Source organism: Vidua macroura, chromosome 16, assembly GCF_024509145.1.
Source record: "Vidua macroura isolate BioBank_ID:100142 chromosome 16, ASM2450914v1, whole genome shotgun sequence".
In the NCBI taxonomy this organism is placed as follows: domain Eukaryota; kingdom Metazoa; phylum Chordata; class Aves; order Passeriformes; family Viduidae; genus Vidua; species Vidua macroura.
In genome coordinates this window covers 7,051,586-7,067,015 of record NC_071586.1, presented here as the reverse complement: position 1 = coordinate 7,067,015, position 15,430 = coordinate 7,051,586, and the positions used below count along the sequence as shown (strand labels likewise).

The 15,430-nt window shown below is 39.2% G+C and overlaps 1 protein-coding gene across 3 annotated transcripts in view; it reads left to right on the top strand.

The window, feature by feature from the left end:
- The first annotated feature begins 281 nt into the window (after positions 1 to 281).
- MRTFB (myocardin related transcription factor B) overlaps positions 282 to 15,430 on the top strand; it is a 68,779-nt gene continuing 53,630 nt past the window's right edge. Inside the window, exons 1-2 of one of the 3 annotated variants that reach the window (XM_053991799.1) lie at positions 282 to 349; positions 3,436 to 3,480. The gene's annotated coding sequence lies outside the window, so the exon portion shown is untranslated. Of the gene's footprint in view, positions 350 to 681; positions 814 to 3,033; positions 3,481 to 15,430 lie in introns of those variants that run through there. The other 2 variants (XM_053991801.1, XM_053991800.1) reach the window with 2 other exon arrangements.

Below are 15,430 nucleotides of genomic sequence, written 5' to 3'. Positions count from 1 at the left end.
TCACCGTCCCTGGAGGTGTTTAAGGACAGGCTGGACGTGGCCCTTAGTGCCATGGTCCGGTTGACACGGTGGTGTTCGGTCATAGGTTATTCTCGATGATCTCAGAGCTCTTTTCCAGCCTCAATGGTTCAGTGACTCCGTTCCGCAGGCAGCCGGGACCGGCTCCCCGGAGCCTCGCTCTCTGAGGGCGCGAGTGCCCGGATGTGCCGCCCCGCCTCCCGCACGTGCGCTGCGCCAGCGCGCGCGGCTCCCCCGCCCCCGCCCGCGGGCCAACCGCCGGGGCGCGCGCCCGGGGAGGGCGGTCCCGGGCGCAGAGCTCGCGAGAGGAACATGGCCGCGGCGGCCCGGGGTGAGCGGGGCAGCGCGGGCGGGGGGCGCGGGGCGCGCGCGGCCGAGCGCCGCCTCACCGGGTCCGCGCCTCACGGGGCGGCCGCGCTGCCGCGCGCTGGAACGGGCTGGGCCGGGCCGGGCCGGGCCGGGCGCTGAGAGGGAGCGGCACCGCCGGCAGCCGTCGCCGCCCGGCCCCGGAGTGGGCTGCGCGCTGCCCCGCCCGCAGAGCCTTCTGAAGGAGGTTGAGGGGGGTGGGAGTGCCGAGAGCGGCGGCCGCCCCCTCTCTGCCGAGGGCGGGCAGGGTCCCCGCGGGGCCGCAGCCGGGCACAATGAGAGGGGCGGCCCCCCAGCCCCGCGGGGCCGCTCTGGGCCCCGAGCAGGTGGAGGTGCCGGTGCCCGCACCGCGCCCTGGGACGCGGCTCGCATCGGCTCGGCCGCTGCCGTGCGGCCGCTGGTGGATGTGTCCTGTGTTATTATTTGCTAGTAAGGAACACTCGCTCCCGGGGGAGGTGCGGGGCTGCAAGGCAGCAGGGCGGCGCTGCGGGCCCGGCCCGAACCCCGCGGGCGTTGAGATGAGAGAGCCTCGCCCGGGGGAGACCTGAGCCCTCCGTGACCCCAATCGTGCAGCTGCAGCGGAGGTCACTGGGCTGTGAGAAGAGCTGCGACCCTTAGACCAGCGGCTGTTAACGAGTTCGACTCGTTTTCTGCGACATGCGTGGATTTAGGTGGCACTTGGTTAATCCATTTTAGCGTGGTTAGGCATTGGAATAGCTTGTCCAAGAAGGTGGTGGAGTCATCATCCGTAAGGCGTTTGAAAGACGATGTGGCGCTGGATGATGTGGTTTAGAGGTTTCAGTGGCAGTGCTGGTTTGATGGTTGGACTGGACGATACTGAAGGTCTCTTCCAAGCCTGATGATTCTATGATTCCAGAATCAGCATTGTTAACGAGTGTATCCACAGCACCTGTATGCACAGATCCACATGGCGGGTGCAGGTCACTTGGTTGACACTTGCGGCAGTGACATTCTTTGGGAGCCAGGTGGAGAGCTGTGCTGCCGTGCCGTGCCTTTCTGCCAGCAAATGCATTTGCCTTTGTTCCATTTATGTGGGTTTTGTATTGGTGTGCAAGTGTGCAGTGCAGAAAACTGCTGTTAGTCAGTCTCAGTGCAGTCAAGAGATATCAGGACTTCTGCCTGCTGCAGGCAATTGGCTGAAATAAAGACTACAGGATTTAAAGTGAATAACTTGTTTAGCTATGAAGTAAATATCAGGAAAATTATCTTTTTATGAATGTTTTGAAAACACCTCCATAAAGTCTGGTATGTCAATATGTCTAAAATACTTAAAGCTTAAACATCGCTCACCTTTTAAGAAAAAAAGCCAAGATTACACTGTCCTGTGAGTACAGCATGTTCTAAAGTTCTTGTTTATGGGAAGGTATTCACACTTCCTCCTCTTGCTGCATCTTTTCCTTTATGAGACAAAAATGCCCAGGTTTTGAATTAAGTGAGATTTTAAAGATTTCAACGAAGGCACAGCTGGCATTTCATAAAATGATTCTCTTAATATGTGGCATTTTATCTTGTTCCTTCCTAAAGTTTTCTTTCCTGTGTAATTACTTAGGGCAGATGTGACTTTGTGGTATAACTTGCATTTAAAACTTGACAAGATTGCTGTCTGGTAATGACATCAGTTATTAAGCAAATAAAAATACCTGGAAGCTGAACATCCTTAGTACATTATTGGGAGTGCAGAACATCTTTCAGGATTGGCAGTATTTGGAAAAGTGTAGAAAACGGAACTTAATGATGCAAATGATTTTTTAGAAACATTCATACAATAACATGGAAATCACCTTTATATTTACCTTTTGTTTGCCAGATTCTGTTGAATTATAAGGTAGTATCAAACAGCTTTAATAGTGAGTGTTAATACATAGATATTCATACAAATTTAGTGGTTTATATGCATAAAATACTTTAAAAATTGGAACTTTTATTTGTTAGCCTAGCAACGAAATTAGGTAATTGATGACACAATGAATTAATGTAATATTGGATAGGGAATATGCTTAGTTGAGGTTTGGGAATTTTTAAACAGTGTTTAGATTACTTATGAAATTATTATTGAAAGGAAGAGGGAATATATTTTATCATAGGCCATTTATTTTTGTGGGCCTTTTTGGCATTTCTGTCTTGTAACCTCTTCCTCTTGTGTGTTTTGCTTTGGTTTTTTACATGTACAGCTTTTCTCTGTCACTGACATGTACTGAAACCATAACATCAGCTTCAGCCTTTAAAATAATTAAAAGTAGTCTGTTAGGATTCACCTCTGGGATCAAAAGTAAAATTGTGTGGCTGAGCATTGTCAGGGATGTTCTAAGTCTGATACCTGTGGGTTCAAAGCCAAAACTGGAAAACTCCATTAGTGTTACTCTATGAAACAGCATTTGATAAATGCCAGATTTTAACTGGTTTTTTAAACTTTTCTAAATACAGTGAGCAGTAGGTTTCTATTGACTTAATCATATGTGTCTGTATATGTATATATGTACACACATAGTCTAAAATAGTCTAATAAATGAAATGTGGATGTTGGAACAAGTCCATTTGAGTTGGTGACAGCAAAAAGACAAAATGTAGATGTGAACAGTTTCCTTTTTTTTGTAAACATTCCATTGTATTGGAACCTATAGAAAACTAAAATGCATTTCTGTTGTATAATTGGCACTTCCAAGTGTGAAGATTTGAAGGAACTAGGGCTGAGTTTGTGCACTGCAGTTGAGTTAAAAGGAGCAGATGATGCACCTCTGGTACTGCTGTTCTTGCCAGAAGTAATTGGAAAGGCAAATATTGTCTTAGAATTTGAGCAGGAATATGAAAGGTGCTAAAAGATGCACATAGATATTGAAGTCACTTTACTCTCAGGATTTTAACCTAATAACACACTATAACATCTGAAAACTGCAAAAACTGAGAAAGCTGAACTAGTATTCTTAAGGCTTTAATTTCTGAGGTAGAACAAAATATGTAACTTTTTAAATAATGAATCCTTGAGACATCTTTGTGATTTTTGTTTTTCATTTTTGCTTTCCAACCAACCAGGAATGTGCTGAAACAGACACTCTAGAAGGGTGCTAGAGATACAAGGTAAGTGCTGTGTCTTAAAAAATTTAAACTCTTTAAATATTTTTTTCTTAATAAAGCTGCTGTGCTATTTTTTTAGTGAGCAATGTATCCCTTTAAATTGTGCTTAAGGTTTTATAATCCTGTGAAAATGGAAGGTTTTCCAGGAGATCTGTTCCTACACAAACAGAAATTTGGTTATATGTAGTACTTGTATTAAATAAACTTGAAAGCAAGTTACTGTGATTTTATGCTTTGGCCTTTGATATGAGTGGGTTTAAATCACCTCTTAAGATTATGACTTAAGTACTCATATGGTGATTAAACAATATTTTCTCTTTTTAAAGGACTATCATGCTTGCAAGCCTTCACAGATGTTAGCTGTTTTCCAAATGTAAATAATTTTGATATTAAAACTTTGGCCTATAGAACATTTTGTTTACTTTTAACAGTTTTTCTGCAGTGACTCAGGCTTGTACCAGCACAGAACCTCCAGAGAGATTCCAGACCCCTTGTGGTTTGGTTAAATCAATCCAGTTATAGATGAGGAAAATTCCCTCAAAGGGAGTCACCAGGGGTGTTTAATGGCTGCTGCTAGTGCTGTTTCAGGAGATATTAGGAAGGGAAGTCAAGCAGCTTAGTAAAACAAGGAAGTTGGGTTATATTGACTAACATATTCTCAGTTCCGAAACTGTGTGCTTCTGGAGTTTAGCTGGTCCCTAAATGGTGAAAATTCTGATCCTGCCCTTCCCTCCTCATCTTCAGTGTGGGAAAAAGAGGGTGGGACAACTTGCCTGATTTTCAGGATAACCCAAGACAGAGCATCAAACTCAAAGCCTCTTGATAGTTTCCACTGAGGCCTTCTAGATGAACCAGAGCATTGGTTCCACCTCTACAGAAAAAGCAGACACTGCACACGACTGTCATGGCTAAGAGCTGCTCCAGAGACTGGAAGAACAAGATGTACAGAACTGGATATACACAGAAGGGGGTATGTATCTGTAGCATTGATGTATTCCAGCAAACCCCAGAACTGTGTTAGGCAAAAAAATCCCAACTAGAAATACTTAAAGGCAAGGTGTGTTTAGGGTTGTGTGCAGGCTCCATGAAGAGCAGATTTGGTAAGACTTGGCAACTTTGTGTCCTCTTTAGTAAATCTACAACTGTTGATTCTTATTGTGAATAAATCTGCTGCTTTTTTAGCTGCATGTCCAAAAAAAAAAAAAAAAAGATGAACCACTGAAATTAAGACTATTTGCACTTGACAGTCATGAATGTTTCATGTTTGCTTCTTCAGATGAAGAAATGCTGCTTCTTATTCCATGCTGTGCTGAGGACAGGGAACCAGTATTCCTAGCATTGTTTTTAAACATTTTTAGCACCTGAAGTTCAAGAGCCAGAATTGCCCAGTGTTAGTTCCAAAATACAACTTTCTTCAAACTTTCCTATTGATGTCTACCACAAAAATCTTCCATATCCTGAAACTCCAAAGCAAATGCACATTACAGAATTTGTTGAAGTGTTCAGATTACTGTTATTAAATCCAGATGTTAATGTAACAGTTTTGTACTTGTGCAATAAACTGGATCTCTCTGATTGTTGACTCAGTAGAGAGTATTTTAAGATTTCATATTTGGTCCTTGGCTTAAACATTAATTAAATGTTTGAAAAGGGGCTTTTACCTGGGCATGGTGCCAAAAGCAACAAAGTGAGAGAGAAGTCTTAGTTATACTCAGTTTTGATCTTCACACCAAATAGTGAAACACAAATTAACAAAACAAAAAATAAAGACAAAAAGGAAACCCACTGTTTTTTATCATTCTCAGTGAATTTATGACATAGGTAGTCCTAGTTACATACCTGAGGAGGACATGCAGTTGTGTTCATGTTTCCACATTTTTTGTCTAATGCTAGAAGCCTGCTGGAAGGCTAGGGAACAGTTGCTGAAAACTTGTTTGCGAGTTCTAGAGACATTAAAATTAGTTTCTTAGACATTCTTTAAATGTAAAGGAGGTAGCTCATAAAAATTCAGCAGAGAAACTCATTAAAATGAGTTCAAATTGTTAGTGTATTCAGTGAAGTCCAGTGAAATGGTTCTTGCATCTCACATAGAGGCAAATTCCTCAATATTTCCTACACAAAAAAGGTAGAAGAGACACAGAATTCTAGCTCCTGAAATTTGTTTAATTACATTGCTGCAATGCTTAATTGTGTTTCCCATATTTTTAAATTTGTAAATGTATAGCTTGGTAAAGTGGCAATCCAGCAAAGCTTTAAGCACGTGTTTCTGACACTAAATGGGTTGCACGGTCGAACACGTGCTTAAGGCTTTTCATGATTTAGAATCCCTGTTAGTAAAGCTTTAGGAAAGTAATGTGACACAGGCAGACAGTGTGTGTGACAGTGTGTCTGTGGTGGCTGTCTCCTTACAGTTCCTACTGCTGGTCCTTACTGCACCTGCACACAGAACTGCACTGCTGCAGGTGCAGTTCTGTGTGCAGGTGCTGTCCTACATTGGCAGGGGCTCAGTGTAAGTTGGGAATTAGGGGTTTGTACTTGGGTGTTGTCTAAGGGAACACCTGATGTCACTGTTAATCTCACACTGGGTTTTTAAAATGCTGCAAAGTGTGTTACCAGTCTTTCTGTAGATTGTGCATTGGCCATCTTGGCACATTCCCTTGTACGTGAGTGGCTGGAAGTGTGAAAGCAAAGGAGTGTTTGTACTTTTATAATCTTCCCTTGGTGCTCAGGCAGGTGAGGGTCTCAGGATTGGTGCATTCTGAGAATGGAGCTTGCTGAATATACTGAGGTGGTTATACAGAAACTAATGGGGATCTCCCTGTTCATTAGGGTTGGCCTGAATTCTACCATTTGTGTCTTATTTTAGGAGTTTTTGAATGGATTAATAAATCTCTCTGAACTATTTTTGAGTGTGTTTTTTCATTATATATCACTTGGTAACTATTTTTTTTTTTTTAGAATTTCATCTTTAAAAATAAAATTTTAAACATATTTTTCAATGGAAAGTTCAACTAAGACAGGTACCCAAAAAGAAAAGCCTTAATGTTTTGTTAATGTTTTTGCAAATCTTTTTCAGTCTGTAATTTGTACTCTTTGTACAACTATACTCTTTATAAATATACTTAGTATATTTATAAGGTTTTTGTTAAAGACTTGTAACCTGTATGAGTTAGGAATTTACAGGAACAACTGGAAACCTCACCATTTTCTACTTAATGTTTTCAACACTAATTTAATTTGCAGTGTCTGGACTGCAGAAGGTTTTTAATACCCAGTTTATGAGGGTAGAGCTCACTTACGGTCTTCCTAGTAAATACTTAACTAAAGAGAAGTTACTGCTTTATTTTGCAATCTTTATTATTTCTGAATTTGTATGGGTTAATTACAGTAACGCTTCTTTATGTTAATGTCAAATAATACAGCAGCACTCAAATGCAAGGTACTGAGCAAATACTGTCAGTTTTTGCAAAATACAAACTGTCTTTATGGTTATGGGAATTACAAGTCTTCCAATGTGAATCAAGCCCTAAATAATTGTCTCTAGACAGTTTTTACCAACTTTCTTTGCTTCTATGAATAACTGAGTGTAATTTGTGATTTCTTCTGGAATCAGATCCTCCCTCCTCTGCCAGATGTTCCACCCTTCCTCTGTTCTGCCAGTTAAACCATTTGATGACTCTTTTACCAGGTCCTGCATCGGAAGCCGAATTTTAAAAACTTGTCATGCAAAATTGGTAAAAGAGAAAAGTGGAATCTCTTGGAAAGGCTGAAATGCAGGTGGTGAGAACCTGCTCTGGCCCATAGTTCATCTTTGCTGTCCTGGGAGCACTGTGGGCAGGAGCACAGGTGGGAATGTGGAACCAGCCCAGCCGCTGGACATGGGGGATGCGTAAAACACTGGGAGTGCTTCCCTTTGCTGCAGAGTAAACCACGTTCACAGCAGAGCCTTGGACACAGTTCTACACCAAATGTTCCTCAAATACCTGAGGCAGTTGGGGCCCAGAGGTGGTGCAGAAGAGAATTCCATAGCATCTCCTGTGTGCCTTTGGGCTGGCTGGCTGAGGAACATGGTCAAGAAAAGGTTATGAAAGAAAGATGGTATACAGAGCATTTTTGATAGGTAAAGCTGAGTTGAGGTGATTTAGTGATAGATGGAGGATAGAAAAAATAGAGAATTCAGGAGTAGAAATCAGGAAAGTGGGTATTGAAGTGACTTGGGGAAAAATCAGCTATTGTCTGACACTAGAAAAAGAACAATGAAAATAAACCAAGAGAAAAAACTCCTTGGCTACAGTATTTATATCTGATACCAGATTATATTTAATTAATATTTTGTTTTCATCACATGATCAGTATTTTCCAACAGAGTTTCTAATAAAGCTTTGTAGTATCATTTTAAAATATACTCAAACTACAAAAACTACAGAAAGCAAATATGTGACAGCTGCTAAGTGCAGAAATTTGTAATCTACTGTAAGCAATTTTATGTTACCATCTATTTCTTATTTTTAAACAAGCAGCTTTGTATGGAATGAAATATTGGAGCACAATAGTTTAAGAGATAAGACTTCTTTGAAACTGGCCTTAGGCAACATAAACTCTCCTGACCCAGAGTTTCTGCCCTATTAGTCTTTAGCTAATTTCAGTAGGGAAAATGGAATTCAAGTTCATTTTAGCTTTGGAGATCATGAGAAATTGGTTCTTAAAGTACTGAGGGCATGGACTGTGGATTATAGCATTAAACTGTTTAAAACATCAGAGTTTTCAGGCACCATACTAATAACATACTTTTTCTGATTATTTTAGAATATTGGTGCTGATCTGGAGATTAGGCTTCATCTGTTATGATCTTGGATCTGTATTTATAAAGAAGCAATAAGTTATATTCTTTCCTGTGGTCTTACCCTGTTCCTTGTTAGAAGAAATGTGTTTGATTTGAAAAGTAAAAATTTGGCTTCTGTTAAGTGAAGAGTGTAATTTTGTCTTTATCAAATTATTTATTATGCTGTTAGTCATAATACTATGTGTGTGGTATATCTTCATGCTTAATTTCCAGTGTTCAGGAGTCTCAGGGCTGGGATTTTGTGGTTTGTTGTGGGATTTTTCTTCCTGGAAGTCTGCTTAACTGCATGGAATTCAGCATTCTTTCAGCCTGCATCCTTCTTGTTTCTATTAAAAAACCCCCCGACTTTAATTCTTAGGAAGATGCTGTAAGGTGTAAATCTAGTACAAGTGATATAATTGCATTCAGATTGTGACCTTCTGTCACTGCGGTATAAATGAGGCCACGTGGGATTAGAAGTAAGAAACAGGAAAGAATATTGGAGGTAAACACTTGGTATAAGTCAGGTAAAGAATGCACAGTAAATAGCTGCTGCTTGAGATGTACCGCAAGTTGATTTATGTATTTTATAAATTAAACAGTAATGTGTCACCTTCTAAGTTTTCCTTTTGTCCATTAGCAGATTAAATATTAAAAGTTTCTTTTTCAGAAGTTGGGAGCAACAAGTTGACTGGTTTCCATGGGAGCTAATTCAAGTTACTGTTTGCAGTGTTAATACCTCAAAGTAGCTGTGTTGGTCCAAGTCAATATGCAGTAAAAGGTTTGTGAGAGAGAGATTGTTTTAGCTCTCCTAAGGTTTTGTGTAGGCATTGCTTAATTGGGGACCTTCTGCACATGTCACTGAATTTCAGCTCAGATATAATCATTCTGATTTTTGCAAGATCCCCTAAATTGAAGTTGCTCGTAATCTCTAATTACACTTACATTATTTTGAATTAATGTCTAATTAGCACTTAGTTTCTTGCTGATTGTAAATAGTATGTTAAATTCTGTCCAATAGAAGTTGATTGTATTTTTAAAGACATATTTAACACCAAATATTAGAATAATAAAATAATTACAATAATTAATAACCAAATTACAATAATTAAACTTTGCTAATCTCTGTAAAGTGTGTAGATATAAAAAGAAGCAAAGTATAGATTTTTCAAGAAATCTCATCTACCAAGAAGTGATTGTGCCACGTTCAGTCCTGCTTCTGATAGAAGGTAGAAAGCAGCACCTTCAACTGGAGGCAGTCCTGCAGTTTCTTCCTCTTTGATTTGAATCCTTGTGCTTTCCTTGCTTTGTTCAATTCAAGGGCTTGGTTGCAGGCAGTAAAATAAACAGAATAGCACCTGCAGCTTAGTCATAAATGGGAACATCTCGTAGTATCCAAGCAAACAAATGAAATCATGGGGTCATCTAACCTTTCCTGAAATGCCTTAAGAGCTTTACCAACATTCATTTTTAAGATATTCCACTATTTTGGCTATCAAAGGTCTGTGAACATATAGGGAAAGATTATAATCCAATTCATTGATAAAAGTTACTAATTATTGTCTGAGCTATCAAGTGCATTTATTATTCAAAAACAAACACTTGGGTTTTGATTTTTTCCTATGTTGGCAACTTCAATTACATAAATAGATTCTTCTGGCTACACCTTATGTTTGCTGGCCACAGAAAATCATGGAGCACATGGGACCTTACTAATTCCTTCCACAAAGTTCTGTCACAGACCAGAAGAACTGAACTTGCTTTTGGGCTGGTTAATCCGAGTTGATCTCACAATTACTCAAACACTCCTGCAAAGGACTTCATATTAAAACTGAAATTAAGAACTTTGGGATTTTTATTAATTGGAATTCAAGTAAGTAGCTTTGGAAGTCATATGCCACTATGTTTCATTGTAAAAAAAAATATTACCTAAATATGTAGACATTTATGAGGGTGAGAAACTAGGAGCATCATTTGTTTGCATACCACACTAAAGCAGATAGTTGTTGTTTGGTTGGTTTCTTTATTTCTTTGCCTTGCTAAATTTAGGTGTAAAACTGACCTTGTGTTGCTTTGTAAACTCAACCCAAATGTATTTGTTGCCAATGTTAATGTCAGCTTTTTAAATTAGAGTATTAAAGCGAATTTAGAGTATTGACAATCAACATCATCTTCACAGAGTGAAAAATAGGAATATCATGTTTAGATTTTTCTATTTGCACACAACGTATTTCCATATACAGTATACAGTAACATCTAAACAAGATACTGCTTCATGTTTTGCCTATATAGTTTTAAGTATTTTTATGAAGCTCTTTATTTTAATAGAACTAGCGAGGATATGTGCTATGACAGCTTTGTATTTATTTAATCAAGTGGAACCAGCTGAACCACTTAACGTTGCCTTAAGAGGAGCATTGTTTTTTAAGAATATCCACAGAAAAGATGAGATTAAATCAAATTATGTCTGCTCATATGGTGATTAAAAGTAAAAAGTTGTTGAGGTCTGTGCCTGAAGTCCTTCACTTACAACAAGTTATGGGTCAATGTTTTCTACGTTTCAGATATTGTGGCCAGAATTCTGGTTGCTGCTGAGTGCTTAGGCAGCAGCTCTTAGGGAAGATGGACTTAGTTGTAGATGAAATAAATCATTGTCCTCTTGTGATTCAGAGTTTTCAGCATATATCTTTATAAACTCTGCTGCAAACACTGCAAGTTAACCCAGCACAGCTTCTGCTTATGAAGCATTGTGTCGGTAGAAGGCAAATTGAAAGCTGTCCTGGGTTATCAGGGTGGGTTAATGGATGTTTGCTTACATGCTGGGTAAACAGCTCTCTAGAGATGAGCATCTCTCTTGCAGGGTGGCATAGCAGAGCAGTTCAGTCTTCTCCTTAAAAATGGAGGTTGTTGACTGTGTGGTGCCTTTAAGAGGCAGTTAATTTTAGACTTTTTGTTTAGTCCCTCAGACCGATTTATTCATTTTGGTGCACACTGTGGAGTTTCTCAGCTGTTTCTTAAAGGAAGATGACATTGTTGAACACTTTTATATAATCAGTAAACAATTTAAACATCACTTTTGTCTGAAGGTATGGGTTCTGTTTCAGTGATGACTATTGTGCATATTGAACCTTTGCTTGCTTTATTTAAAATATTTGTAAGAAGTTTAGCATTTTGAATAGGTTCTATTATTACAATGTTAAAGCCCTTGAAATGTGAATACAGAAGATAGTTGTAATATTTACAACTACTTAAAACATTTGAAACCTGAAGGTATTTCAATACTAAGCTTCACAGCATTGCTATGAGGTAGATTGTTTCCAGTGCAGGTTTATGTGTAGCCCAGATTTCATGAACTCTTGTTTGAACAGGTTAGTTTGAGAAGGCAGTAATGTGAGAATAGATAAATCATCTCTATGGCCCTGCACAGCGACAGGGTAGGCTTTAGTTTCCCCACACTTTAATGGAGCTGTGGGAGGTTGCCTTTATTCCTCACAGCCCCACACTGCAGGGTAATTCATTTGCACTTAGCAGGGCTCAGCTCCCATTACCAATTACTGTGATTTTTTTTTTTTCCCTGCCTGGAGGTAGCAGTGGAGGGAATGTATCATCAAGGATTCTCCTGACTCATCCCCAGCCTCTGTCCAGGTACAAGTAATTCTCTATACATTACCTCATGGACAATGTGCATTCGCCACTGTAGCTTATTCATTTTTCATTTTTTGATCAGTCCAAAGACTTAATATTTAAAGACTTCTTCTGAAGAATTAGTAAAGAGAATCTCAGTGTAGCGTTGTCATCAAAATCTGCAGAAGTGTTAAATGAGTTTCTGGAGGTCTTTCGGTGTCTGTTAAGTGGTATTAATTTAGCTAGAGCAGACAGTTACAGAAATTTAATCTCAGTTATTTAATAAAAGTGGACATTTTTCTGCAGTATCAACCAGCCCAGTCCTGTTTTTTAAAGAAATGAATAGTAATAGTGAGTTTTTCATAATGCATAATCCAAGGTGATTACTCATGGTTAGTCAGCTGCTGATATTTTTCATCTTTTTCTACTTTTGTATAATTACCTTAATAAAAATAGCTGTATGATTTAAATCCTTATTGCCCTGTGTTTGACCACAAAACTTAATTAAGTTTATCAACACTGTGTTTTAACTGTAAGATTGCAGTTTCTCTTTCAAGTGGTAATGAAATGTCAGTTTTCATGTCGAGGTTCATGTGCTGCAGTCAGGTGGTGTGTGTACGAAGGCGTCAGCCCAGCAGAGGTGAGCCTGTGCCTGTCCCATCGTGCCCCCGCAGCCCTTGCTGCGTTTCTGAGCTCCAGCAGCCGCTGTGGCTGGGCTGAGGAGCAACAGCCTCCCTTTGGTGTTGCTCCAGGAGCTGATGGAGATGGAGACTGCAGCCAAGCCATGATTTGTTTCTGTATTTCTATTTACCCTTGCTGATAGGCAGCATGGTGAGAGGAGCCATCCTTTAAAAGCCTGCATCTCTTCCTCTCCTTGCAGTGGGTGTTCCATTGCAGGGCTTGTCTCCGGGAAGTGACTCCCGTAGCTTCCAATTCCCGGACTGTTCAGTGAGCTGAATGTTCCCAACTCCTTTGTTTATGTTCAGGCCTGACGTTTGTTGATCCTTGGAAGAAAGGAGAAACTGAGCATTCCATGGGTCTGACCACTGGACTGGACTAATTTGTAGCCTAGGAAGGAAGTTTGCTGTAGGCTTGTGTAGGCATAGGTAGGGTCTGCTGCATTCTGAAAGCACAGTCCTTACCCTTCTTCCTGAGAAGGGAAGGGGAATTGCCAAGTCAGTCTCAGATTGTGACTTCTCACATTCTCTCAGGTCATTGGTGCCCACTGCTCAAATAGAAGGAATATTTAAAACTGTAACAGCCCCTGAAGTCCTTATTGGCCTCAGTGTCAGAAAGCACTGTTCCCACTGCACAGATCTCCAAGTCTTTCCAGGCACTGACAGGAAGACTAAACAGCTTAATGCAATGGCCTGCCTTGGCAGCTGTTAGATCTGCTGGATCTCACACTTTTAAAGGATCTTTTTTAGTGGTTTCTGATACATTGAAGAAAAAGGTAAGAAAAAACAAACGGAACATTTTACATTTTGAATATTTTCCACTTTACATCTCGAGTATTCATTAGAGATTGTGGTGTATTACAAACTGCTAGAGTTTTAAATTTTACTGAGTTTTATAAATGGAGAAGCTGAGTGCTCATGTTCACACCATGATTCTGTAAATCCTGGAGTTGAAATTGCTAGTATCTGATGACTGTTAATTCAATACTGTACTGGGTACAGTGACCTAGGTTCCTTGCAGGTGTGAGTGAGCAGTGTTAATGTCAGCCAGTTGACTTGGCCAAAACTTGAATGCATTGTCATTCTTGAACTGTGATTTTCCAGCAGATTGTTAAAATAAAAGCTGATTTACTACTGAAGTGTCATCCAGATTTCAGAGCTTGTGCCAAATAAAATACCAGTTCTGGTGCTTCAAGTAGCAGGGAAGTATAAGATTATAAGATTTTTGCAAGGAAATACATTTTGTCTTTTGAAGATAAAATGTTTAAAAATAAAAGGAGCGTTTGTCTTCAGCAGTTAAGAAGATAGCAACCACCTACAATCTGTGAGAACACTTACATAAGGCTCATACATTGTACAGGAGTTCTGGTTTCCCAGTGCTGGAACACTTTTCCTATGTATTTGTCAGGGAAATGTGAACTGAAGCCTCGTAGCAGTGCTGATGCAGATTCTATTTTGATAATGTATTCTAAAGGCTAAGTAGGAAAATAAATTTTTTTCTAGTTTTCACTTTACTACTCTTAAACATTTTGCTGAATTCTATGTTAAAAAAAAACAACCCAACAAACAACCAGCTAGCTGTAATCATTTAGGACTATTGGAACAATTGACTAATGTGATTTTTAGTTTCTGGAAATAAGTTGGTATTGTGCTTTCCAACAGTTCATAAGCAGAAACGGTCTTCATACCTAGCAGAGTTATGGTTCACATAACTTTAACTTCAGGTATCTTAGTTGCAAGGAAGAGAGGGGAAACCCCTTGAGTGACAATTGATTTTTGTCAGATCAGCCTGGTATAACAGGTGCTTTCTTGGATTATGTTAAGTAGAATATTGAAACTTTAATAAAATAATTTTTTTAATTGTATTTTCCTGTACATGTTTTTACTTCTGAGTTTCATATATGTTATTAATATACTTTGTGTATAGGTCTGCTTCAGTTCAGGGGTTACAAAGATAATGGTTACCATCTGTAAATGCAGATGGCAGATCTGCAGTAATTCTTCAGGATTGAGGAGGCTTCAAACAAATGAGAAAGGGGAGGTAAATTGTTATTTTTAATATAAAATATGAGAGTATCAGGGGCTTTACATTCTAAATCAGAAGTTTTGCAGTTTTGCACATGGTTGCTGGATAAAGTGTTTTTTGTACAGGGTTTGATTTTAAACAAGGTGATGAAATGTTTTCTACTACTCATTTTCGTATTTGAATTGTTAATGTACAAACAATTGGTTATATTAGATACATCAGAATGAAATTACTTCTGAAGACTGAAAATAGATGGGAGACATTCTGCATATCTTTAGTTGAGTTTTATGTGAAGCAAATGCTGCTGGTTGTAGCCTGCACCTGATGCTAAAGCAGTTGTATTCATCTGGAGCAGTTAAAATGAGTGTGCTAGGAAATGGTAATGGTTTATTATCATATGTGCAGCAGTGTAAAAATATGTTTACAGAGATGTTTACAGATGTATTTTGTCCTCATTTATTTATTTTTTTTTGTTTGGAAAGATATTTATAAAAGTTATTTTTAAGTTCCCAAATTAGTTATTTCAATCGATAAAGAAAACTTTATGCCAGAGACAAACTAGTAATTTCATTGATGCCAAGATCAGGAGTTGTCTTCAGAAAGCTGAACAGCTGAATGAATTCTTTATTAGATTCTAATAAAACAAGATATAAGAATCAAATTAATTGTTTGTATTTTATTATTGCAAGTCTTCAATTTGTCATCTTTATAATATTTTTTAGAAGTTCTGTTTGTTGATTTAGTAAGGAGCTGTAAGAATCCTAGGGTATCTATGCCAGATGTTCATGATGTACGTCACTGATT